Here is a 27,903-nt window from a genome sequence, read left to right on the forward strand (position 1 = left end):
TATCATCAACTTTAGCCGACTAGCGAGATTCTGAAATCTTCCTGCAGCATATTCCATTGTTTAAATTGAAACGCAAGCATCTTGTATCAGCCAATATAATGGGAGCAGATAAGTAAATTCAAAATTAGTAGCAACTTTTTGGCCATAAAATGAGATTTTGGGAGTGCATTGAAAATTTCTTCCATACCATTTTTTTAGTTTTTCTATACCTACAAGTTGTGCTAGGTCTCCATAAAAGTATATTTAGTTTTTTTTTTTTTTCTTTTTGTTACACAGTGTAATTTTTAATTTTTTTTTTCTACAAATTTAATATGTATAAGGGAGGACAAATTATAAATAACATCCACTACCGAGTGAATTTTTCTAAATAGTTTTTGCTTTCCAACTAATGTACGCGCCGTTCATTTAAGATGCTCATCATGACCTACGCAATACATTTCTTAAAAAATGGCTCTATAATCTGATGCCCTTTTTAAAAAGTGGGCATATTTCACTTTGAAACGTGACATTGGATTGAATTATTCAAAAATAGTTAGCACAAAAATTTAATATTAAATTTGTATGCTTGATTAATTCACAAATGCTTGCGTTTTTCAAGCAAACAAGCGAATTCATGAATATTTAAAATTTAAATGCAATATTTGAGTAATCGGAAATTAAAAATGAACATAACTCAAGCTCCAGTTTTCCATGAAAAAAAAAAACAAAAGATAAAAAAAGCAAAAGTAAAGTATATGTAATCTTTACATTCAATTTAATCTTCCTGAAAATGAAATAAATAAAAGGAAGCTGGTCATAAAGTTGCTACGTTGCTGACGTGAAAAGCGTAATAAATTTAGGAATCCATTGCGTTTCCACTGTAATGGCGAAAATACTGCCTATCACACACAAACAAAGATATGTAAAGTATATTTCACGAAATCAAACAGGGTGGTTCAAATAAGAGTTTATTCTTGAATCATATTTTGTTTTAAGAGCGGCACGAAATCTTGATCATGTTTTGTTGCTGTTATTGTAGGAGTAAAACAATTTCTGAGGATTTCATCTCACAGGATGGCATAGTCCCTGAGTGCCTCCCAAAATGTCAATTCGCTCGTTCTGGAAATTTCAGTCTGAATTATTATGTGCACATAGACAGTTGTGATGCTTAGTTCTGGCGCCACATATTCCAGTGCCTATGCTTTCTGCTGTCTTCGAGCCATCTTTGAGCCAGTGCAGGGACAACTGCTAGAGTTTTCTTTCAAATGTAGGTGTACTCCACCTTTTTTTACCTTGTTATCCAATTCAATTCTAAAGTTCTTTATGAATTTGATGACTTTAGTCATATCATCTCTGGGTGGCTAGGTAAGTGGAAGTTGCAGACTGAGCAATTCCATGTTCTTAGATGATATCATTTTTCCTTCACCGAAGCCTTCCTTATGAAAATTTAACAGGGTACGCTGATTTCTGCATAACCATGTGAAGCTGTCAGCTCGAGCACCAACTCCGTCGCAGTTGTGGGGCAAGTCCGCATTTCTACCGCGGCGCGCACGCATGATAAGCGCTGAAGGTTAGTTATCGCCGCCCGCACTGTCGAGAGAGCGGCTTTTAATACCCAAGAACTGCTCCATATGTTATCGTTGGCCTTATTATCACCATGTACATCCATCTTAGGATTCTTGAGCTACACCAATATTTTCCTGCTAGACCTAGACGTTAATTTGGATTCAAATACTATTTGAAAAGGTACAAATGCATCGATATCTCGGATACTGTGAACAGCCTCACTTTCGCTGCGTTCAAAAATGATTCTTAGTTCCTGATGCAGCTGCAAATGAAGCTCTTAAGTTAAAAAAACTCAATATGTATCTTGAGCCCCGCCATGAAACCAAATAATGGAGTCTAAACTAACTTGAAAAACAGGACTTGACACCAAGATTTTTATGCAGTATTTCAATGCGGGAGTAAAAAGCAAGCCCACGAACAGAAAAGAAATTATATTACCAGCTACATCGATGGTTCAAAGTTAGAGAACGAAAATAGGGGCTCCATCTGCTCGTGGAATCGACAGATTAGATAAGTATACCTTTTTCCCAGCCAAGATCTGTGTTATGGAAAGGCAACTCATATCGAGTAAGCAAGCAAATTTTCGTTAATAACGTCAATATCTTCGTAGATAGAGAGACTGTACTGAACACAGAACCATTCCCACGAAGTATTATTATGAGCTGTGAAGGCTCGCTAGGCGTTTCTAGCTGAACTACTCTTCCTATTTGTGATGTGCGTCTTGATGTTGTTCCGCAAATGAAGGTACAACAGGAAGAAACTTTTTCATGGCGGAAATAATTGCCATATTTTTTCTAACTTTGATGTTTCATGTATGGAGTTTCAAACCTACGCATTTTGGAATGATTGGCACGCCCCACTCTTTTGGCGGTCGCTGTAAGAGGATAGAAATTTGATGTATTAAAGAAACTCCATTTGCAGGAAAATTCCTCCTCTTAACAATCTTCTTCTTCTTAATTGGCACGATAACCGCTTACGCGATTTAAAGTTTAAAAACGGGTGCCATTTGGGAGCACCAAGGGAAGCTAAGTCCATCTCCACCTGAAACTTTCCAAAATAGAAGAGGTCTTCCTCTTCCTCAGTTACCACCAGCTGGTACCGCATCGAATATTTCAGAGCCGAGGCGTTTGTATCCATTCGGACGATATGACTCAGTCAACGTCAGTGTCGTCGTAAAGCTCGTACAGCTCATCGTTCCATCGCCTACGATACTCGCCGTCTCCAATGTGCAAAAGTCCAAAAATCTTCCGCGGAATCTTTCTCTCAAACACTCCAAGGGACACATCAAGGGACGCCTAACTTCTGCGCCATTAAAATTCACAAAGAGCGAAAATGCATTTGAGTCACAGTATAAGAGTTTCTCTCAACTAATACGAATTGCTTGCATGCGAACGAAAGCTGACGCAGAATGAGAAAAATGTGATCAACTACTAACCCAACTCAACTCAAGCGTAATGAACCATCATCATTCCGAAGCACGCAAAATTTCATGATCCCGCTTAATGGAAATTTTGCACAAAAAGTGGAGATTATTCATTAAACGAAGTCTCATTAATACATCAGATGTAAGCGAACTACTCTGCATTTCGTTGTCGTTCCTCAGATGTAAACTTAGAGCAGCTCAAATTTAATGACGCATTTGCCACAAACAAAAAAAACAGTGCGTGTAGCGTAGTACACATAACAGAAGTGAAACTTTCAAGGCAGACGAAGAAAGATGGAGAGACCCGAGAGAGAATGAGAGAGAAAGAGAGAGAAAGAATATATATCTCAATAAATTCACAACAGTTGCGCAGAACACAAATAGACAAAAATTACAAAAAAAAACGGAAAGGGTCGACCGGTGTAGGTAAACGCCGGACACAAACCGTGGCAACAACGCGCACTACTCCGAGCGTTTATCACCCGCACAAACGCAGCGGTTCCAGGACCGTAGCAACGGCACAAATTACCGCAAGGCAATACCAATAAATCCAACGCCGGAATGGATAGTACTTTACAGTACGCACAAGCACTAGCCAGGAAACGGAAATAAGCGCCAAAAAGAAGACACCAAAAAAACGCCCTAAAAATTGGGACCAAAAAACGCCCCAAACAGTAGGCATCAAGGAAATATAACGCCAAAAAGTAGGCACCAAAATTATATTTCCTATAAGTTTGCACCAGCAAACAAGCGCCTAGAAGTAGGCAGTGTTATTTCGCACTAGAAATTTGCAACCACAAGGAAAACTCAGGAAAAAGAGCGTAAAGTGTATCTAAGATATATATAACGTATAGCGCTCTCTCTCCTTTTCCTCTACGTTATTACTTTTTTCTCTCTCGCGGAACGAAAATGCCCATAACGTTGCATGGCCTTAAAATTTTCTCTCCGTTCTCGCTCGTCCATCGCTGCCTAAGAAGTTTCACCTCAAAAAATTGCCCATCATGGGGGTCGAAAGGCCCGCTCTTAGTTATCGAAAGCTCAATGCATCCACAGAGAATGACCAGTTGCACTGTTGCCCTATTATTATCCGGCAATTGTGGTCAACCGTTTTAGCAATGACTTCTACGGTGTTTACTACTTTGGAGTTCTGACTAGATTTCAGTGAAAATTTCTTCTGAAACACTGTTGTTGTGCGAACAATCGAGAAACGATTCAGGCGCTTAAGGCGTGTATCGCCCAAGCCGTTTGATGGAATGCCCCAGTAAGCATAAACACGATCGTGGAAGACTCTTGGAGCCCTTCTACTCCCACTCTTTACGAAACATCTGACTCCTGCCTCCCACCAGCTTTCGAAGAGTGCATAGCACCACCACGGCACTCACCGTCATTATTACCCAGGTAGGACTGTCCTAGTAGCGTTGGATCTAAAAAAGGCTTTCGACACAGTCAACCACGCCACGCTAACAGATGACATTTTACACCTCCCAGGCATGTCAGGAGGCAATTCCTCAATTACGCGGACGAGATCCAGGACAAAACAGACCGACAGCTACTGGATCGGCCAGTGTACAGACATACCATAAACTACATTCATAGGGAGACCCTTACCACCTTCTTAAGCTCCCGACCCCCGAATGCCGTCATCGGAGTCCAAGCACCACCCATCGCAGACGAAGAGCTCCAACTTCCCCGAGAGTCCCGCGTAACCTTGACACAACTACGTTCTGGATACTATAGCAGGTTAAACTCCTACTTATCCAGAATTGACCGCGACATACTAAACATATGTCCGGCATGTGAAGGCACCCCGCACGAGCATTTAATCATGCCTCCTCCCATTCCCTTTACTGGAATAAAGTATCGCAAAAAATTCTTTGTGTTATTCCGCTTACAAAAGTTTTATACAGGCCACCCTTTACTTGCATTCCACCTTACAGCGTGAACGCCACCATCTCTGACCAACATCTTTCAATTTTTTTTTGTTTGTCCTTTTAGAACATAAATTCACGTGCCTCATTCCTCATGCCTGCATTCCCATGCCTGATTTCTCCAATATTACCACTACTTACTCCGTCCACCGGAAAATGGACTATCAGCGCGCTTTCACAATGCCATGAAAGACGCGTATAATTTATGACGACTTCGCATAAAAGTGAAAACGTAGCCAAATGTAACTTATTACCGCATCCGCTTTTGAATCCATTGAGACCCTCGCTGCCTTACTTTTGCAACAACTTTAACGCGTTCGCGTGCCTCACCTTCCGGCGTCGACGCCATTGCCGGCACTAATGGCAGTAAGATTTTTAGCTTACAAAGCTATAAAGTAAAACCGAAAAGTACAATTTAAGGCGGAGGCTGAAAAAATATGGCAAAAATGCTAAATGCGGTACGACCACCAACTCAAGTCAACCAATTTGGATGGGATAAAGACGTTGGGTGGTGTTGCTTTGCTCAAGTTGTACAGACGAACGGATAGGCCGTCGTTGCGATGGGCTGATAAACATTTCGTACGTACATATTTTAGTCTTACTCGTAGCATTTTAGAGGCAGGCAGTCCAAAAAATCTAAAACAAAATGACGAACTCGTGACATATTCCCACCTCCGCGTGCATGCCTATGTACCTGTGAGTATATCACAGTTAAACCAGAGGTGAGATCTGCCAAAGTGAGGAATAAAAGTGTACTAATTTTGACGTGATTTGAGAGTAATGAACAAGATTTGTTGGCTTAGGACTGCTTTATTCCTCATTTTGGCTCTGAAGAGGAGATAAGAGGGGAATAGGTCTGTTCTTCGGGAAATAATAATTATTTTTTCTTAATTCATTTGTTTTATATGCAGTGCATTAGTAGATTGTTTTTTGCAAAGGGAAGATGTTAAATGAGGCCCATTAAGGATTTACCTGCAAGTTTTGACAATTTATTTGTTTCAGATTTAATTCTTATAGTTTTTTTTTGTGTTTTTGAAAATATAGTTCATTCTACTACAGAAAAGCTTAAAATACCAATTTCTAACTTTGTGCAAATTAAAAAAATTAAAAAAAATTGCATGACAATTTCGCACTATTTAGTAGAATATTTGAAAAAAAAATTCGGAATGTAGTTTTATAGTCTTGATATAATATAATAAAAAAACCAGGAGCAAAGCAGAAGTGGATAGGTGATGAATTTCTTGAATTGATAATCAAGGAAACATAATTACAGATGACTCAGTAAAGAAACAGGTAAGGGAAGAATACTTAAGACAACCTTTTGCCGATAACAGCCGTCCGAGCGAGTATGAATATTTAAATACCAAACATCCAACTGTACCGTGCAAAGCAAAGTGACATAGAGCGGAGTGTTAGGAGAGATAAAAGAAAGCTTATAGATGGGCTTGTTGCACTTGCGGCAGAGCAGGCTGCGATTAATGGCGACATCCGAACCTTACACAGAATCTCAAAGCCGCTTACGAGTAATAAGATGGCCACGAAACGACAAGTGAGAAGCGCCAATGGGAAACTTCCATAGTCAAATGGCGAGCAGTTGGAAAGGTGGAAACCCACTTTTATGCAGTTTTTAATAACCTTCTCATCGAAGAGCCGGTACCTCCCAGCAACACTTAACTCCAACTGCAGGTGGATTCTCGCATTAAAGCCAATGTGACCAGCATTGAGCGAATTACTTTTACTATGGGCAAAAAGTAAGGTGAATTTATTTGTCAAACTTCGCGGGATTAAAATTTCGCTCTAGTTATTTTTTTCGTGAGTTGGCAGCGCTGTTAATAACATCTGGGCCAGCTTTCATGTGAATGTCATTATCAGTAATATATTTACGCTTGTGTTTACCAAACGACCAAGAGTGCATTTTTCGATTTTTACAATGTCTGATTTGATTGAGCAGAGAAGTGCCATCAAATTTTGTTTGCGGAATTAAATTTCGGCTGCGGAAACATTTAGCATGTTGAAGAAGGCATTTGGTGATTCAACCATGTCGCAGAAAAATGTTTATAAGTGGTACAAAGACTTCAGAGAGGGTCGAGAACGTGTTGATGACTTGGAGCGCTCCGGACGACCATCGACGTCAACAGATGACACGTCAATAAAGTGAAGGAGTTAGTGCTCAAAAATCGTCGGTTGACTGTTAAAGACCTTACTGATATGATCGGAATATCAGAGGGATCTGTGAAAACCATTTTGAAAGACCATTTGGGCCTACGAAAAGTCAAATCTCGTTTGGTACCGAAAACTCTCAATTTCTTGGAAAAAAGTCGTCGCGTTGATGTGTGTGAAATAATGCTTTCAGACTATCAGGACAAGCTCAAATGCATCATTACGGGAGATGAGACTTGGATTTATGCTTACGACTCTGAAACAACCGACCAATCAAGCGAATATCGTGCTAAAGGCGAGGCCGGACCGTGGTATTGGTGTACTATCTACTGTGGTAAAAATCATAGCAAGGGCAATCCTTGAGGGAGTAAAAAAGGCTTTATGTGGAGAACAGGCGGACTTTCGACACTACAAATGATCATCGAGCATCTCTGCTGACTGTACCGTGACGATAGTCACGGAAGGAAGCTAATGAACGTAAAGGCCAAATACAGGCCGACTAGCCGATGGATAGAGGCAGTGGAAAAACGATCTCAAAGGATTTGAAAATACATTACGAAGCAAAAGCTCAAACTCGACCGCTTTGCATGAGCATTGTGAGTTAAGTTTTGATGTACCCCGCGTTTGAATGCTGTTAAAGAAGAACGATGAAGACTTAGTGGCGACTACTATTCGAAGCCACATTTTCTATTATTTTCTGAACATTTACCATATATTTTTGATTGACCCTCGAGAACTCGCACCTCGTAAAATACTGCGGATTGTCGCGCGTGAATATTCTGCTCGCTTGATATAGCAATAGGAGCTTTTGATAGACTCGTACTTTGATTGTTAGACCTTTAAATTTTTATGTAGTAGTATGGGCAAGTTCTTTCTTTTGTAATTGAGTTTTATTTTTAAAATTCTATACAAAAAATTATATTAATTCATTGGAATTAAGAATAAGAAAATAACTCAAATACGCACTCTACTGCATTCACAAAACTACTTTTTATAACAAAATGAACAAAATTCAAAAGATCAGTCTTCTCCATGATTCAATAATAAAAGGTTTCATCAGTAATCAGCTCTCTGGGCCTCTTTCACAAATCAGCTCACTTAGCAAGACACTGCGTTGCTTGCTGCACAAGTTTTGAACAAAAGTGAATGAAAAGTAAAATTTGTAGAAAAAACATTTAATTTTCAAAAGAGTCTGCTTACGAGCAATAGCTCGCTCAAGAATTTTAATCCGTATGTCCAGGTTTAGAGTTTTTGACCATCTGAGACCGACGCATTTCATATTCGTATATAGGTTGGGGATGGATTATGTCGGGGAATAACTTCGTAGCGTTTTTTCGGAAGACTTTTATTTAAACAAAAAACAATAATTATATCAATAAGTTAATCAATTATATATTTCCCGTTGCTGTTTCTAATCTTTTATCACCTTTCTACGAATTTATTGATGCCATTCCGCTACAAATCGCCTGCACTGGTGTCAAAGAAGTTACTGAGCCAGCTTTTAAGGTCCTTTTTGTTATCGAAGGTAACGTCCTTTATATGGTTGGACAGGGAGTGAGAAAGATGGTAATCGATCGGCGCAAGGTCCAGAGCATACGGCGGATGCTAAATGGCCTCCCATTCGAGCCCTTGGAGTGCCTGGCGCTATCGTGAAAGAGTAACGTTTGACCATGCCGATCAGGTATTTTCTGTCGAATAGCCTTATTCATGCGGTGTAACTGGACAATGGGCAATATAGAGCTCCTTGTTGACCGTGGCATATCAGGATCTTCTTTGGATGAAAATCCAGCTAGACTCTCGGCTTTGCTGTAACACCTGGACCCACCCACTCCTTTCTTCGGTTCGTATTGATGTGTTCGTATAGGCACCATTTCTCATTTCCCGTGACGATTCGGTACAAAAAGCGCTGTTTATGACCACGTGTTGCTCGATGGCTCCCAATTTTTCGGAAGTAAACACAACAACATAAAATTAATCCCTTTTGCAAGCGGCTGTTTTTACTGCTGCGACATATCTCACAAAAGCCAATTTCAGATTTATTTTCTGAATCAATTTCTGGTGACATGCATTTCATAGTATCCTTTAAAGTTATTATGGCCCGCCAATTTGAAATAAGTTTATTAACACGAAAGTCAATTACTTCAGAAAAGTCCTCCTTGGAGTAAAATTCTCGAAATTTGCTTTTTAATCGTTTTTTTAATTTCCACAATTAACCCAGCATTATCAATTCGACTAAACCGAAGCAAAAATACTAGGAAATCAAATAAAACATATAAGAAATCGGCGCACACACTTCTGTTAGGTATTTGAACGAACTCCTCCTCAGTAATCAGCAGTAATCAGAAAAGTACAAAGGCTTGCTTGCCTATGCATCACAGGGGCTATGAGAACTACCCCAACAGCTGGCATGGAAGCACTCCTTAATCTCCCACCACTTCATATAGCAATCCAAGAGGAAGCAGCTACGCAAGCACTCATGCTACACATGAAAGAAAATTTCAAATTAGGCAACCTCACCGGTCACCTAAGTATCCTAAATAAAATCAAACACACCATAAGCATGGCTCAGGTTTCAGACCACATTGACCCAACCCTCTGTTTTACAAAAGGATGCACAGTTACCTTTCCTGAGAGGATCGAGTGGAAAACAAACCCAAAATGGATGAATGATGATTCACAAAAATGGTACACTGATGGATCAAAAACACCTTATGGTGTAGGAGCAGGAGTAGTGGGGCCCAGAATCCACAAATCATTCACTCTCACCAGGGACACCACCATCTTTCAAACGGAATTATACGCAATAATAGAAGCAGTAGACATCATGCAACGTAGAAACCACAAGAGAGTAAGGATTATAATACTCTTGGACAGCCAATCAGTTCTAAAAGCTTTAGATACCTATACCTGCAACTCAAAAACTCTCTTAGAATGCCACAAGGCACTCAATAACCTGGCATCCAAAAACAATGTCTCATTAATTTGGGTACCAGGACATGAGGGATATGACGGCAACGAAAAGGCAGACTTTCAAGCCAAAAAAGGGGCAGATGTAAATTTCATCGGACCTAGTCCCATGTTTGGATTTAACAAAAACAGCATAAAACAATAAGTAAAATACTGGGCCAAAACTCTAATAAATCAGCATTGGAACAACGTAGAGGCTCTTAGACACTCCAATAAGTTCTTAAGTTTCAATGCTAAAAGAGTTAACATGGCCCTCACGTTAAACAAAAAGAGCATTCGCACTCTCACAGGCGCCCTCACGGGTCACTTCATCTGCAACAAACACTTACATAAATTAGGCATAACTAACACCAGCACCGAATGTCCGGGGTTGACGCATAGAAGGAAAAAGTTTTTAAACCAGTTCATGCTTATAGATGAAGAAATACAACCACTCCCTCAGTAGGAGCTGGTACAATTCATAAGCATACTTAACAGTCAATAGAAAGCATAGGGTGCACAATAGATCAATATGGTCGCAGTGCTAAAGGCCCATACCTTAACCCTGTACTGCCATTAACCATTAACCATTAAGTCCTCCTCCTATTTGTGGGGCACGTCTTGATGTACAAATGATCCACAAATGAAGAGACCTACACTTTTAACCCGACTTCGCATGGCAAATGCTTTCTTATGAGGAGTTTTTCTTGACAGAAATACACTCGGAGGTTTGCCATTGTCTGTCGAGGGGCGACCGCTTTCCGGCAACACCTTTTCTATAATTTCGTTGGGCCATACACGGAGATTCGAACTTATGCACTCCCGAATGGTAGTATCGTACCAAACCATTTGGCTATGGCGGCCGCTTAAATGCTAAATTATTTAACTATTCGCCGTCATAGAGCACCAAGTCTGAAAAGAAGTATATGTACAAAATAGCATCCATATTTCACACAGTGCAATAAAAAAAAACTGTTTCTTTGCTAGACAGGAAATATTTGAAATAAATGTGGGACTATAAGTCCTATGACCTAATATCGATTCGGATTTTATTATCAATATAATTTTTTAGGGGACTTCAATTTTCAAAGAGGAAACGTAACCAAAGTTGTCCACGGCGTATACTTTATGTCATAGGAGGAACATCTTTATGAAGCAGCAAGAACGAAGTTTTTTTATGTATTACTGCATATATATCTCGTGTATTCATTACTTTTTTTCGAAATTATGCTTTAAGAAATTTCAAGAAAATTTGATGATCAAATTTTCAAAGAAAATTATTGCACCGTATTTGTACAGGCGAAATGCAAATATAACTGTTTTTTAATAGCTGCATATATCCTCCTCCGTTTAATATCTGCATTCATATCATAAAGTGAGTTTAGTATTTAAAGCAATTTTTTCGAAAATGCAAACCTTTTAATCCGTATAGACCCTTAAAAAACTAAATTTATGAAGAAATCAAAAATGAAATATTCTGCATTACAACCAAAAATCTATAGATTCCTGTGCTTATGGAATTTTTTTTTACAAAACTTTTACTGCCGCCGCACGGAGTAATGCCCAGAAGTTGGGTCGAGAAAATTATTTTCCGAACCATTTATTTTCGATTAGATTTCCAAGGAAGACAAGAATTCGAACGATGATCCCAAATCCCACTGGGATGTAAGTACATGCCCATACACACATACAAGTGTAAGTGCACAGTGCGCATTAATTCCAACTTAGTTTGCATACAAAATAACCAAGCATTTGAAGTTTATGCCCATCTCGTAAAAAGTAGTTGGAGCATAACAGTGCACACATATTTATGTTACACAAGTTTATATGGATTGTATTTGTAGTAAATTTTTTACGATTCCGCAGTTTGGCTCATAAATAATTCAGCCGAGATTAAAGTCAATATTTTGCATGCAAATGATTTTTGTTTTTTGCCTCAATGATTTCTTTAAAGCTACAAGTTTTTTGATTCGTTTTTTGTTTTTTTTTTTTTTGCCACCCAAATTTAAAAGCAAAAATTGTTTACAAACTAAGTAAATAAATTTGTAATCAGGCAGTCATGTACAACATTTTTCATTGCAAAATCTAAGTAATAATTTTGAGAAATATGCAAACTGAAAGAATTAAACTACTGACCGATAGAGTTTTATGATTTTAATAAATTTTTTTTTACATAAATTATACATCAAATATCCATACAAATATTTATTTCATACATGCACGCACACATAATTGCCGCTTATATCCTTTTTGCGTGTTTGGCCGAGCTCCTCTTCCTATTTGCAGGCGTGCGTCTTGACGTTGTTACACAAATGGAGGGATTTACAGTTTAAAGCCGACCCCGAAAGACAGATCTTTTTTCTTTTTTTTATGAGGAGCTTTTTCATGGAACATTTTTCTTAAGGTGGCCCATTTGGAAAGCCAATAAAAAGATTTTCTCGAAATAGCTTCTAGCTAATTCTGAAAAAACAACATCAATTTCGAGATACCCAAATTTAGAAAAAGTTATCTTTAGTTAAAACGAAAAGTAGCGAGTTATGGCAATGAAGATAGAAAGTAAAAGAATTCAACTTCGGTTCAAAGTAAAAAGTATTTAAAACCAATATAAAAGTAAGTAAGTACATTTTAAATTCTAGAAAAAAATGTACGATTAGAAAACAAAGCATTCTCCGTGACATAATGACATGGTTCTCAGGCACATCAATTTCTTTCGAAAAATCTAAAACTTTGCACATTTGCAAAAAATTTAGTTGCTCTGGGCTGCCTACAGAATTTTTTGGCCGATCAAACAGACCTGACATCCAGAACTTGGTATTCCCTGTTTTCGCTAACGAGGCTCTGTCGACCGGTGACAAGGCGGTATAAGCTTGTCATCACTTTAAGCTAAGGTGTCGAGGGACCCGTGCTAAGCTGCATGGCTGGTAGAGTCTAAATAACCAGTCTTTAACGGTCCCCTCCGATGCACAGGCAAAGTCGGTTGTATGTGTGAGGCTGCGACTGCAGCAAAACTAAATCAACAACAACCGCATCAACAGCCTAAATCGGCACGGAGCTCGGCCAGGCGTAACCGCTCACAGGATGTGAGTGGTCGCGAAGCCAAGAAGAGCAAATACCCCTCAGCCCAGGGGGTTGAGGGCCGTTCAATCAGTGCGGCAGCGGTGGCCGCGAGGACGGCTTACAGTGAGGTGGCCAGAGATCATTTTCCAGTTGTCCTCGTGGAAGCAAAAACCAATAGTGAAAAGGTGGTGTTGCCGCTTTGGGATGCTATTGAGGGACGGCTATCCAGTATGGGCGTCAGACCCCTAATAGACACCAAAGGACCAGCACCTCTCTTCAACTCGGGGGAAATCTGTCGAGGTTGTCGGGTAATGTGTAATATGTGCCAATCAGTTCTCGAAGTAGTTTCTGAAGAAGAGCTTTGCTACGGTTAGCAACGCCTGAAAAGGGCTTTCGCTAAAGCTTATCCCTGCCTCAGAAATTCCAAGGCGACCACGAGCCTGAACTTGGTTGCCGAAAGTGAAGCTGGTCAGATCGGAAAGGTAGAAGAACCTCAGCAACACAGCTCCGGCTGATGAACAGTTTTATTGAGAATTTTTCTCGTTGCTTTCCTTAGCGAATAGTTTGCACCTATTGTAGGACTCAGCTGTTGAAGATATCTTCAAATTTTGGTGCTTTATTCTTTAAGCTTAAGTACCTTTTTTAGTTCCTTTGCAGGTTTTTTAGGGTCCTTTTTGCCTTCTGCTAATCGCATCTGTTGCCATCTTCTTCTCAGACATGCCTTTTGTCATTATTATCCTTTCTATTTTTGGGCAGCCATTAGAGTATGATGATCTTGCCACGGTTGGCGGAGTCGATTTTATGGCAGCTGCATGTATGACATCGTTCAGATATACTATAGAGCTTTCAATGCTTTTAGCGCCTTTTAATGGTACATTCACATTGAGGTTGTTTTTTTTTTTCAATATACTATCTATAAGAATTCCAGTCAGCTTTGCTGGTATATCTTGCACACCATGTAGATGGCTAGTCGATTTGTGTTAGGTACGTAAGCAATAATGGTGACCATTCTCCTCTCTGGATGATCGCTCAAAAATACTTTTAATTGTCAGTAAATTATAATTAAAATTTTTGGCGATGCAGAAGTCAACGAAGTCAGCAGTTTCGTTTTAGTCAGTAGGCTAATATGTCGGTTCATCTGTGCTTATATGTCTACCTTGGTAGTCTGGATTGCTTTGAAGAGATGTTTGCCTTTGGCAGTGGCTGTTTTTGATAACTCTTACATACATATTTTTCCTAATGCATTAGGAAATTTCAAGAAAATTAAATGACAAACTTTTAAAGAAACATTTTTCACTATATTTGCACTGGCGAAAATGAAGCAAAAATTTGATTTAATACCTAAATATTTCCTCTTCCATTTGATATTAAATATAAAAATAACTCCTTTGTGAAGCAAATTTAACCAAATTAAATTGATGAGAAAATTGGAAACAGAGTATGCAGCAGCATCACTACATAAAATCCGTAGTTTCATGTGCGTACGAAGCTTTAGCTGAATAGCTTTTTTGCAATTTGTTTTTTAAATGTTAATTAACTGGAAAACCATTAGCAAGCGCACCGAACGAAAATTAGCATATCAGTTTACACGAAAGAAGAACTCATATTTTACCAGGGGTGAAAAAAAACAAATTTATACTAAATTCTCTTCCTCTTTTTTACCTATTTGAATAAAGTATTTGCCTAAAATATTATATCTTATATTTATTTTACAGCTTGCTAAGCTTATTTATTTATTATTTATATATTTTTTGAAGACTTGAGTAAAACGAAACCGCCAAATAAACAAAGCTAGCAACGGAGGCTTTTAGCTGCTACATTTAAGTTTTAAGGTCCGCAGCATTTACTCTAACACGAGGAGAGTGCGCGTAACGTTTCGCAGCATTTTGCATTCATATATTCCACTAAGGCACTATTTATTGATGAGGAGTTCTGAGAATTAAGGAGTACGGATGTTGTTCTTGAGCTCTTCTATGGTCTTTGGCTTATTAATATAAACCTTTGATTTTAAATATCCCCACAAGAAGAAGTCAGGTGGCGTTAAATCGGGCGAACGCGGTGGCCAGTCAAAATCGCCATTTTTCGACATCAAACGACGAGGAAACAATTTGGTCATCATATCGCGATAACGCTCCTGATTGACGGTAACAGCTTGACCATCTTCATTTTCGAAGAAAAACGGCCAAATAACCGTTTTCGCACTAACGCCGCACCAAACAGTGACTTTTTCGTCGTAAAGAGGTACCTCTTGAATTTCGTGAGGATTTTCAGTGGCGTAAATACGGCAATTTTGCTTGTTTACCGTCCCATTCAATAAGAAATGAGCCTCATCGGACATGATGATTTTGTTCTTCTTCTTCTTTTGACTTCTTTTGTTGAATGTAAATTTCAACAATTTGCGAGCGCTCGCGTGGCGTGTACTGTTCCATGGTAAAAATCTGCTTGGACTGACGCTTCCAACGCGCTATGTCATTAAGCGATCTGACGTCTCTGTCAAAAGATACAGGGTTGCCAGATGGGTCCATCGAATATGGGCAACCCTGTGTTTACTTAATTTTTTAATTCAATTATTTTCTTATAAAGCTATAGTTAACTAGGGCACGGTGGTCCCCCAGCGCCCCTTCTCTTATTCATCATCCTTGATGACGTCATGAGCCAACTGACCCTGCACATAAAAGGCATCGTAGAGAGTTTCACCAGACGTCTTGAGAAACTAGACTTCGCCGATGACATCTGCCTCCTCTCTCAACAAAATCTCTGACATGAAGGCAGACAAACCCCGCTATGGGACTGGAGGTCAACATTGCCAAGACCAAGGCTATGAGAGTTAATCACAATAACGCAATTGGTTGCCGGATGCCCGTTGGAATCCGTCAAAAGTTTCTGCTACGTCGGCTGCATCCTCACGGCAGATGGTGGAGATGAAGATGCCAACTGAAGGCTAAACAAAGCAATGCCGCCTGGTCGACTGTATGCAATATGGGAGAGTTCGCAAATCTCCAGGCGCACTAAACAACGAATATTCAGCTAATTCGTAAAGGTAGTATTGTTGTACGGAAGCGAAACATGGCTGGTCCCTAAAACCATCCCACAAATTAGGCAGCCTCACCGGCCACCTAAGTATCCTAAATAAAATCAAAAACGCCATAAGCATGGCTCAAGTCTCAGACCACATTGACCCAACCCTCTGTTTCACAAAAGGATACACAGTTACTTTTCCTGAGAGGATCGAGTGGAAAACAAACCCAAAATGGATGAATGATGATTCACAAAAATGGTACACTGATGGATCAAAAACACCTTATGATGTAGGAGCAGGAGTAGTGGGGCCCAGAATCCACAAATCATTCACTCTCACCAGGGACACCACCATCTTCCAAGCGGAATTATACGCAAAAATGGAAGCAGCAAACATCATGCAACGTAGAAACCACAAGAGAGTAAGGATTATAATACTCTTGGACAGCCAATCAGTTCTAAAAGCTTTAGATACCTATACCTGCAACTCAAAAACTCTCTTAGAATGCCACAAGGCACTCAATAACCTGGCATCCAAAAACAATGTCTCATTAATTTGGGTACCAGGACATGAGGGATATGACGGCAACGAAAAGGCAGACTTTCAAGCCAAAAAGGGGCAGACGTAAATTTCATCGGACCTAGTCCCATGTTTGGATTTAACAAAAACAGCCTAAAATAAAAAGTAAAATACTGGGCCAAAACTCTAATAAATCAGCATTGGAACAACGTAGAGGCTCTTAGACACTCCAATAAGTTCTTAAGTTTCAATGCTAAAAGAGTTAACATGGCCCTCATGTTAAACAAAAAGAGCATTCGCACTCTCACGGCGCCCTCGCGGGTCACTTCACCTGCAACAAACACTTACATACCTAAATTAGACATAATTAATACCAGCACCCGCAGATTTTGCTGCGAAGATGAGGAGTCTATAGAACATCTCATCATCGAATGTCCGGGGTTGACGCATAGAAGGAAAAAGCTTTTAAACAAGTTCATGCTTATATATGAAGACCTACAATCACTCCCTCAGTAGGAGCTGGTACAAGTCATAAGCATACTTAACAGTCAATAGACAGCATAGGGTGCACAAGAGATCAATATGGTCGCAGTGCTAAAGGCCCATACCTTAACCCTTTACTACCATTAACCATTAAACATTAACATCATCACACAGAGGCAACAATCCTTCATCAGCAAATTCCTCCGCATCATCTGCTGCGTGAACTAGCAGACATCTCATGGGACGGTGCAAAAACAACAAAAACAATTTCCAGTATGCAGTTTTGTAGTCGATTGAATTTTGTTGTAGCAAAGTGCAAGTTTCAAGTAGCTCAAAAATTACGTTGATTTTTGACAATTTTTTATACTGGCGATATTGGGTGTTTTCTTCCATATCAGGAATTCGAAATATTTTTAAATCTAATTTTGCCAGAAATTCTGATGAAAAGTTAGAAATTTGTATGAAAGTTCTTGATAGCCTTTGTTTTTTGTCACAAAATGTACAAAAATCAAAATTTGTCATGGAAGCATTAACAGACTCACCAAGTAGAAGCTCGCAGTCTATAATTTTCTTATATCCAAACTCATCAATAAACAGACTTCTAAGCCACTGTACATTAGAGGAGTTTAGAGAAGGATACCTTCAGTCCACTATTATTCAAGTGCAAGAATTTTTCGGTACGATGACTATCGCAGCTGCGTACTGCCCACCTTCTTAAGGGGTTAGGGGTAGTCAGAATTTTCAAAAAATTAGATTTTTTTTACAAACAAAAACATAAAAAACTCTTGTCTGATCGAAGGACTTTTTTTTTAATTTAAATGTTTTTTAAACAATTAATTTTTTTTTTCAACAAGTATTTGTCTGTTTTTTTCTCGAAAATCTGGAAAACATTTTCTGAGGCAGCCATATTGTTAATTATTGTTTTAGATGAATCTCCAAGGACTTGTGATGATCACCGCAAGGGGATTTTGCTGAAGTAGATTAATTTAATTCTACTTTTTCAATTGTTTAGCGAACTTTAGCCTTATTTACATTTTTATGAGTTTGCCTTCATTCGGTCCTTATATTCAGTCTTGATTTGAGTATTTCAGCGGCCATAAAGGCCCATGAAAGTCGGATCTGCGTTAGCGGAACGACCTGGAATTATATTCGCCCAAGGACTGTCACTCCAGCAGCATTCCCCGTGCATGTATGGGGAATGTTTATGCTGCTACAACAACAACAACCCAACTATTTATAGCCACATTGAGCTGTGGAAAGTTTCTTGTCTAATCCAGGGTAATAATGCCCAATTCATCATAAATTTTGTAATCTAAAGAGAAATAAGAACTACAATCAAAGTTAAAAATAAATGCTGTTGATAAATATTCCCAACACTACTTCTAGAGCATGCCCGATGGCAATATGCGAAATCAGCAGGATAAACTAAGTTCGCTCCATCTTCAATCAAGGACTCTAAATTTCATTTAAAGTGCTAGTTTCGAATTTTTTTTGCACGCACAGTGTCTTCTGTGGTTAAAACTGCTGCTTTTCGCATTGATAAATGCAGTCGCATACCACAAAAGATTCTCCGTAAAATCGCCATAGGTAGAAGCGACGTTTCAATGAACTGTTCACTCTGCTCTATGAAGCGCTCACTCACCCTGGGCGAGTCATCACAGCCAATAAGGCTCAATTTCAATTCCACAGAAAATAAAATTTCGCCCCTCAAGCATTTTTCTGTATTTTATATATTTTTTGAATAGATTTTTTATTAAATTTCTGGCTAGCGCACTCATTTCTTTCACGTGATTCAAGTGAAGCAGGTCCGAATATTTCTTGAGTGCATAGTTAGTTAGTGCTTAGTTCTAGTGGTTTCAAATTTGTGAGCCCAAGGCTGGCTTAACAATAAAATAGAAATTAAATTACTACTATTATTTATTTGCCAATATTTCGACCACAATTAGAAGCCATGATGATAAAAAAAAAAGGAAAACTGTTTTTTCTAGGCCTTTTAAACTACTGAAATTATGAAAATTAGAAGTTCTGCCCTTATTTTGGATGCATTCTTACATCGGTCAGGAAAGTTTTCCTTAAAACAGTCCAGTTTAACCGTAGATTAGTGAAACCTTTTCTTTTTATTTATTTTTTAAATCTCACTTCGGATTTTTTTAAATTTTTTTTAATTTTTTTGAAATGTATTTGATCTGCAATTTTGCGCATAGTTACACTACGATCCGTTAATGTTACTGCACTTACTTAAGTATGATTTGAGTTGAGTTTATTACCCAAAGTAACACTTAAAATGCATAAGAAAACTTGAAAATTCATTTTTTAATTTAACTACTTTCTTTTTTTTTTTTGATTTTTGGTTTTTGTTTAAGTACGATTTGTTTAATCTTTCAAAAACGCATAAAATGCATAAGAAAATTTAAAAATTTATTTTGGTTGGTTGGCTTAAGGGTGACCCCGCATCGGAGTGCCACATAGAACGCAAGTTGGGTCCATTGTGTTGCCCTAGAGCTCATTATTTTAAATGATTTCCCCACCTAACCGAGATTTTTACTATAGATTTTGGTCCAAGATATTAATTCGTTTCGAGAATTTAATGAGAAATTCGATTTTCAGGTCCGAGAGTACTTAAAGATTGTCAATTGTTGGAGAGCCTAGAAGATCGAGTCGATTTCTGGCAAGACCGGGACAACTGCACAACAAATGCCTGCTCGTTTTGAGAAACCCCGAGCCGACGTGCGTGAGTGCCCAACAGGCAGTGGCCGGTGATAAGAGATATTATATGCCTTAGTTCGTGTTTCGAAAGACTTATAAGGGTTTTTGTCTGTTTCAGATTGTAGGATGGCCAGATTTGTCTGGACGTAACGCAAGTAGTTTCCACTCGCCACCTCCGATCAGCAATGCTGTGAAATTCTCGATCATCGATGATCATTTTACATGTTGAGAGCGGAATGTGGATTGTGGGTAAGTTACTAACATTTGACTGCGCAGCTCCAGCTCTTGCGAGCTCATCAGCTTTGCAGTTACCTTCGAATCCACTGTGACCCGGTATCCAGATAACTTGGACAGAATTCTCGTTAAGAGATAGGAGACAGCATCGAACCACATCTGAGTGGGTATAAGAGGAGCTGAGTGCTCGAACGGCCGCTTGACTGTCGGTGAAAAAGCGGATATCCTCTAGTGATATTCTCTTTTCTAAGATAGTTTTCGCAGCATTTATTTAACATTTTTTTATTTTAAATTTATTTTACATTTTTTAATTTAATTTTTTTATTTTTTTTTTTATTACGTATGTTTTGGTTAATCTTTCAAAAACGCATAAAATGCATAAGAAAACTTAAAAGTTAACTTTTTAATTTAATTTTTTTATTTTATTTTTTTTTAATTACGAATTGGTTAATCTTTCAAAAACGCATACAAAGCATAAGAAAACTTAAAAATAAAATTTTTAATTTAATTTTTTTTTTTTTTTTTTGGTTTTTTTAAGTAGGTATGATTTGTTTAATCTTTCAAAAACGTATAAAATGCATAAGAAATAATTTTTTAATTTTTTTTCTTTTTTTAAGTACGATTTGTTAAGGAAACTTAAATATTCATTTTTTAATTTAATTAATTTTTTTTTTTTTTTTTTTTTTGGTTTCTTCAAGTACGATTTGCTTAATCTTTCAAAAACGCATAAAATGCATAAGAAAACTTAAAAATTTATTTTTTAATTTAATTTTTTTATTTTGTTTTTTTTTTATTATTAATTACGATTTGGTTAATCTTTCAAAAACGCACTAAGTGCCCGACTTTATTACCTAAAGTAACACTTAAATTGCTTAAGAAAACTTAAAAATGTTAAACATTTTTTTTTTTTTTTGGTTTTTCTTTTGTATTTTTTTTTAAATTTTGAATTCATTACCTTTACCTCACATAAAAATCGTGTAAAAAAAAAATTTTGGAAATACTCACGCGGCGGTATCCTAACGGCATATTACACGAAATTCTTTTTTTTTCACTACTGCCTTTGGCTTTTGGTTTTTGGTTTTTGATTTTTTTTTTATATATATTTATGTGTTTACATTTAAATTTCTCTTACCACTTTGTTTGAATTCAATAATTAATTGAAATATTCATATGTAGAAAAGACACACTTTTTCAATAGTTGTGATTATTTATTTTCCTTTCCATAGTTTTACACACACACACACACACAATTTTTAATAATTTAAAGCTCACAATTGTCCCCCTTGTTATTTTATTTATTTCTGTATTTGTTTTAAGCTTTGCACAATTTTTAAACTTTCACGATTTTTAAACTTCCACAATTTTTGAACTCCCACAATTTTTAAACTTCCTCAATTTTCAAACTCCGATAATTTTTAAACTTTCACAGTTTTCAAACTCCCACAATTTGTACTCATATGCTTGCGTACGTATGTATTTCTATGGAACGAATACTTTTTTTTTTTTGGTGTTTTTTTTTACAACTTTTCAAGTGACTCCTGAGTGCTCACTACAAATTTAAAATTAGCTGTTTAACACCTTAATTATGTTCTTGTTTATTTTCTCATTTTTTCCATTTTCGCGTCTGTTTAGCACAACTACATCGCGACGCGCCTTTCAACGAACTAAACTTGCACATCGGACTAAGTGGACCACATTTCGCCACCACACATGCAAGTACGTCGTCTACTATTGGCGGCAGCAAATGCTCACCACCTTCGTCTCTTGTGTTCGTGGTGAGTATTGACGTACCGGCGTGCCGAGTATTCTACAAACGAGTAAAGGCACGAACTCATAAGACAAAAGTAAAAGCTAAGGAAATTTGGTGCCCACAGCCGACGGTTTCACGTGAAATGCTTTGAGCCAGGTACCCACGTGTTGGTCAACCCCACGAACCTCTTCCCCATCTTCTATTGATGTGCAATGTGCAGTGGTGAATTCCAATGAAGCAGCGCTTCCAATATCGCAAATAATAGTAAGGTGTGCGAGTGTGTGTGTGCATGTGGAGGTGCATTCGATGTTAAGCACTGATAAGAAGTTGAACAAAAAAAAAATTTACGCTGGTGGTTGAATTTACTCAACATAAATTAAATTTACTTAACATAAATTAAATTCAGAGACACGCTCTTCATTTTAATTACTCTTTTTTGTTCAGCGTTCTGAAGTTTACTATCACGAAAGCTGTATTCCAACATCCTTGCAAATACATGCGGGTGTAAATGCGATGACTTTAATAGAATTTTGTGAGACTAACAAAAAAACTGCCTAATAAACTTCCATATTTGTAGGCGCTTCGTTACGCTATTTGTTTCTTTTAATTAAAAAAATCTCACTCTCTAAACAGAGTTGATGTGGCTACATAGAGAGTTAACACAGAGTTAACTTTTGAATAAATACAACTTTTGGTCAAAAAAACTTCAAATCAAACTCAACTGACTGAAATGTGTGAAGAAGAAGTTAAACGAGACGCTCATGGCTGAAAGAGTGAGCGAAAATTTCTGCTTCTGAATTTTAATTATCCTGACAGATGGGCGAGTCTAATCTAGTTGGAAGTTCAAGCAACCAAAACGTTTAATTTTTTTTTAATTTATGTTATTATTGCGAAAAAGTTTTTAAGAAAGGATGTACCGGAGCGCTTAAACTTTTGTATAATTAGGAAACGAAAAACTAAACCAGGAACAACAAAAAATGATATGGCTCATTTTCTTCAAGTTGTGAAGGCCGAACATTTTTTAGTGAACATTTCTTAAATCTTCAGTTGTCTCATGCAGCAGTACTTTAACACATGAATTATTCTCGATCGACCAAAATGTCCTCGATTTATTCCAAAAAAACAAACGATATTAAAGACTAATAAAAGATATCATCACATCCGATCAGCACAAATGTGGGCCATGTCATATAAATACGGAGGAGAAAGGAAGAAGGAAGAGCGGACTGCGATATGAAATCTGAGTAGATTTTGTGGTGCCAAGGAGCCAAAGTGGTCGCTTCTTAACAAATCAGTGCCAAAGACCTCAAGCCTGATTCGAGCGAAGGCCGGGCAGATGCACAGAAAGTCGTCCACCGCCTCATTCTCCTCTTCACAAGATGGCCAGAGCACACTGTCTCAGATGCATTTTCCATGTGCTTCGCCCACCAGCTGCCTGCAGTCCCTTCTGCTTAGTGACCGGAAAATATGCGACAGTTGATCAGACATGACAGGTAACATCAGTTTAGTCTATCTGCAGCCTCTCTCAGCCTTCCATCTCGCTTGTGGGTTGTAGTAACCCATTTGCTAACCGTGGCTTTGATGGCCGCAAAAGGAAGTAGTTAAAGGGTCAGAGGCCTCGTTACCAGCGATATCCACGTGTCCCGGGACCCATATTAGCATCAGGCTATTATGTCTCCTGACATAGTTCAGTCTGGATTTACAGGATTCGACTACCCCTAAAGTGGTTGGGAGGTTGTCTAAGGCCATGAGCACAGCTTGGCTATCGCTGCAGACACATATAGATTTGCCTCTCCATCTGATTCCCACAACAAAGTTCATCGCTTCTTGAACAGCATACACCTCCACTTGAAACACCGACGCATGCATTCCAAGAGCAAAGTGCAGTTTTGTCCCACTGGATTCCACGTAGACCCTAGAGCCGGAGCCATGCTCGGTCCTGGAGCCATCCGTGAAAACGCGAAAACAGTGTTTGCCGAGCTCATTTTCTGAGTTTGGTCACAGATAAGTCTTTGGCAGCACCCCACTGTAGCTCTTTTCAAGTACGACTCTTGATTGCATGGAGTCAAAGGGCATGGAGAGAATCATTAGATTGAAGTTCATGCCTTCTCTATTTTCCAATCAGCCTGCAGACGGCCTTCAAGACCTCTCCTTGGAAGAAAACATTAAGTGGTGGTAGACTAATCAGAGCATCCAATGCCGGACCTGAAGTATTCGGAAAAGCTCCGATGCAACAGATGGCCACTGTGCATTGTAGTCTCGATAAGGTCCTCCTGACTCCCACGAGACGAAGTCTATGTACTCATCCAGACCACTGATGCATAGGTGATAATAAGTCTTATCATAGCCACAGGATCTTACCAGGAGGAAGATTCACGTTTTTACAAAAACACCCTTGCACTGCCGGAAGGGTGTCAGTGCTTTGGATGCCTTTGTTTCAACGTGTAATATCCAGAGGAGTTTACCATCAAGGATCACTCCAAAATGTTTAATTTCTTTGGATAGCTGGATTGTGTATGCTTTTAGCTTAGGCAGAACGAGTCCACCAAGCTTCCTCCTTCTTCAACATAGTCACACGACTTGCTCATTTTTTATTCCATGATAAATTATACATAAAACTAAAGGGTGGTTTAGTTTCAAGGGCCGGTGTTGATTTTGAATAAAATACAATTTTAGGAAATTATTATCATTTCTCCTCATTATGATAATACTAATATGGCTCAATTACGTATGAAACAAAATATCGGTCAAATGGCCGCCGCGGCCTAGGCGGCACACCTCCATCCGATGGTCTAAATTTTTGATAACGCTGAGGCATAATTGAGGTTCTATGCCGTTAATGTGCCGAATTATCTCATCCTTTAGCTCTTGAATCGTTGCTGGCTTATCAGCATACACCTTTTCTTTAAAATAACTCGAAAGAAAGAAGTCCAACGGTGTCGTTGACGTTTAGGTGGGGTTCACATTCAAGATCGGCCCTTGAAATTTAACCACCCTTTATTTAGAAAAATCATCATAATGCATATTATAACGCTCCTCGTCAGAACAGGCCGATATGTCTCTGATTTGGTCTCAGGTGGCGGTGGAAGAAGTCTTGTGAGAGATTGAGCGCTTCCAAGCTTGACGTGGGTGACCTCTGCTTCGGCTTACTTGTGGACTCCATTGAAAAGCCATTTGGCAACGTTATCGTCTTCTTGTTATTCTCGCGAAAATTCTTGAGCAACTCCTTGAATTCCAACCAAGACTATTTTTCTACTTTGTTTCAGTACGCGCGAAATTCTATTGATTAAAGAATTTTCCAATCGCAGCAATGGACTAAAAAATCACCACTTAAATTTCGCTTTAGAAATAAGGGGATTTTTTGCGCAAATTGAATCCATTAAGTTCAAGTATAATAGATTAAATTATTTCTGATATAAACTAAAATATTTCTCAACCACAATACATTACCTGGCAAGTCTTTTACTCTTAGAGAGTTATGATAGTTTTAAACCTCTTTTGGTTGTACCCTCCCAATAGGGATTTCGGCTGGCGAAGCCCCATATTTTGGTGCCAGCTAACCTCCCAGTCTTAGCTATTTCAGGATGGTATGCTAACTCATAGGAAGGAATTTCTGGGTGTTATTAATGACGTGGCCGCAGCCTATCTCGCCAATGCGTTCGCTACTTCTTTCACAGTTATATCCCTACAAGAAATACCATTCATCAAAACAACAATGCTCATACCAATAATCGAGCAAATGACAGACCTCTCACATGCCTACCTACTCCTTACGAGATTATCACATCGTTAATGTCACAAAAAATATACTCCCATAGACTCATAACTCAATAGCATTTTAACAGATCAACAAAAAGGATGTAGAAAACGTAAAATAATAATAGACCAAACGGGCACACAACAAGCCATTAAAAGGCAACGAAATCAACGTACATCTACACCCGCAACTGGGCGAACATTTCTTTAATCAGCTACAAAAGCCCTTCATCAAGTCTCATTGAGCGGGTAATGGCAGTAGAGCAACAAGAATAAAGCATTTTATTTATTTATTGTCTCTGGTTTATGTCCCATCAAAATATATCGACAAATATTGACAGTTTAGACTATTTTAAACGGAATTTGAAAATTTGGAGACCAAATAAATAGAAGGACACAAAATCAACTGATCTGCTGCTGATGCTACCTATTCAATGTGCCACAAATATTAACTTTTTTTCTAGTTCTTCCTAACGTGAGACACAAGTCGCTCACAAGCGTAGAAGTTGGCCGCGCTCCTCTTCCTGCTTGTGCTCTTCGACTTGATGTTGTTCCACAAATGACTTAATTTAGTTTAGCGCAGCGTACTCGTATAAGTAAAGTGATATACTTACAAGAGTCTCTATTTAATGTCTGTGCCGATGTCGTTAATAACGCGACAAAGTCCCTAAGCACCTTTAACACTCAGCTACTCAAAGTATATTTGATATTTTAGTAGGTATTCTCCACTTGAAATGGATCCAAGGTTTAACGCACAACAAATCTTTTTTCTGTGGCATTATATAAAAAGTAATAACGGCATTTGTTGAATGTCCTTTAATAAAAGTAACAAAAAATTTGTACAAAAAATGTTGCGCTTCCCTAAAAAGTTAAATAAAGTTACTCTCGCACTCTTTGAGTTCAAGGACAATGATGTCCTTTCGGAAAAATAATTGCTAAATGCTTTCAAAGCGATCCAATTTTATAAATACTGTGATTTTGCTTAGAAAAACACAAAATTTTTCTAAAGGATAACGTGTCCTTTAACAAATTGTGCATAAAACCTGTGTTAAAGTGTTTTACTGGTAAAGTTTTCGCAAAGAAATTGAGAAATACAATTTGCGACTTCAAGGATCAGAATGTCCTTGCAGCACAAAATTAAAAAAACATTTTTGCACTAATGGAAGAAATGAAAAAAAAAAATAGGAGAGCTTAAGAAGGTGGTCCACTGTCCAGTCCAGTAGTTGTCGATTGGTTTTGTTCTGACAATTGAAGAGGTGTTTCCTAAAGTGCCTGGGAGGCAGCTCTGCTTCAAAGAGATGTCTACATAAGTGAAATCCGTGGTCGCATCCAGCAAAAACTTCAAGTGAGCCAGGGGCCAACAGTGTCCTATCGTCGTCACGCTGAGCATCTTGGCGTCAGTGAAACCACAATGCGGCGGTTTTCGAAAGATGATTTAAATTTGCTTCCGACTACAGTGTAATTGACACAAAGAATATGGCCGACAACCATTCACGTCGCTTGGAATACGGCCTAACAGTGCCGCCAATGGATGACACTGAACCCAATTTTTGTAAGCAAATTTTATTGACTGCCGAGGCACATTTTAACCTCTCTGGCAGCGTGAATAAACAAAATTGTCGCATTGGGGGAACTGAGAATCCATACGAGATCCATGAAACGCCATTGCATGACCGGAAATTAACTGTGTGCGCCGGCATTTGCGCCAAAACCATCATTGCGCCATACTTTTACCGAGAAAACGAAACGGTCGATGGAAACCGATAGCGATGGATGTTCCCTCGTTATGTCTGCCCGCTAGTGCGTGAAAAAGGTTTAGACGGTTACTGGTTTCAACAAGACGGTGCGCAATGCCACAACGCCACATACCGAATGCAACAATTGAATTTCTGCAACGCAAATTCCCGGGACGTCTAGTATCAAAAAAGAGGCGACATCGACTGGCCCCCCCAGATCATCTGACTTAGCCCCCCGGACTTCTTTTTGTGGGGTTATCTGAAAAGTAAGGTTTACGCCAACAAGCCGCAGACTATTGACCAGCTTAAGGCAAATATTCGTGCCGGAATCGACGCAGAAAAAAGATCGCAGCTTGTGATTGCTAATAAAGGTGGCCACTTGATTGATATTGGATTCAAAAAATAGCTTAAATAAATTGTAAATAACCAAACCAAATAAAAATACCTCACCTCAGTTGTTTTTTTTTTTTTCAAAGTTTTTCAATGTTTTCATATCGACATAAAATATAAAATATGGCGCACCTTGTATAGTTTTTTTAATCTTTTTTTTTATTGTTTTTTTATCCTATTTTTCAAGCCGATATCGCGCGAAATTTTTTACCATAAAAGGTTTGTTTTTTTCAGTCAAAAATACAGGCATT

At 38.4% G+C, this 27,903-nt stretch overlaps 1 protein-coding gene across 1 annotated transcript in view; it reads right to left on the bottom strand.

Annotated features, from left to right (window-relative positions):
• LOC128868526 (uncharacterized) overlaps window positions 1-21,673 on the bottom strand; it is a 461,316-nt gene extending 439,643 nt beyond the window's left edge. Inside the window, exon 1 of the mRNA XM_054110716.1 lies at window positions 21,026-21,673. The gene's annotated coding sequence lies outside the window, so the exon portion shown is untranslated. The remainder of the gene's footprint in view (window positions 1-21,025) is intronic.
• Window positions 21,674-27,903: the final 6,230 nt, after the last annotated feature.

This window comes from Anastrepha ludens, chromosome 6, assembly GCF_028408465.1.
Source record: "Anastrepha ludens isolate Willacy chromosome 6, idAnaLude1.1, whole genome shotgun sequence".
Classification (NCBI taxonomy): domain Eukaryota; kingdom Metazoa; phylum Arthropoda; class Insecta; order Diptera; family Tephritidae; genus Anastrepha; species Anastrepha ludens.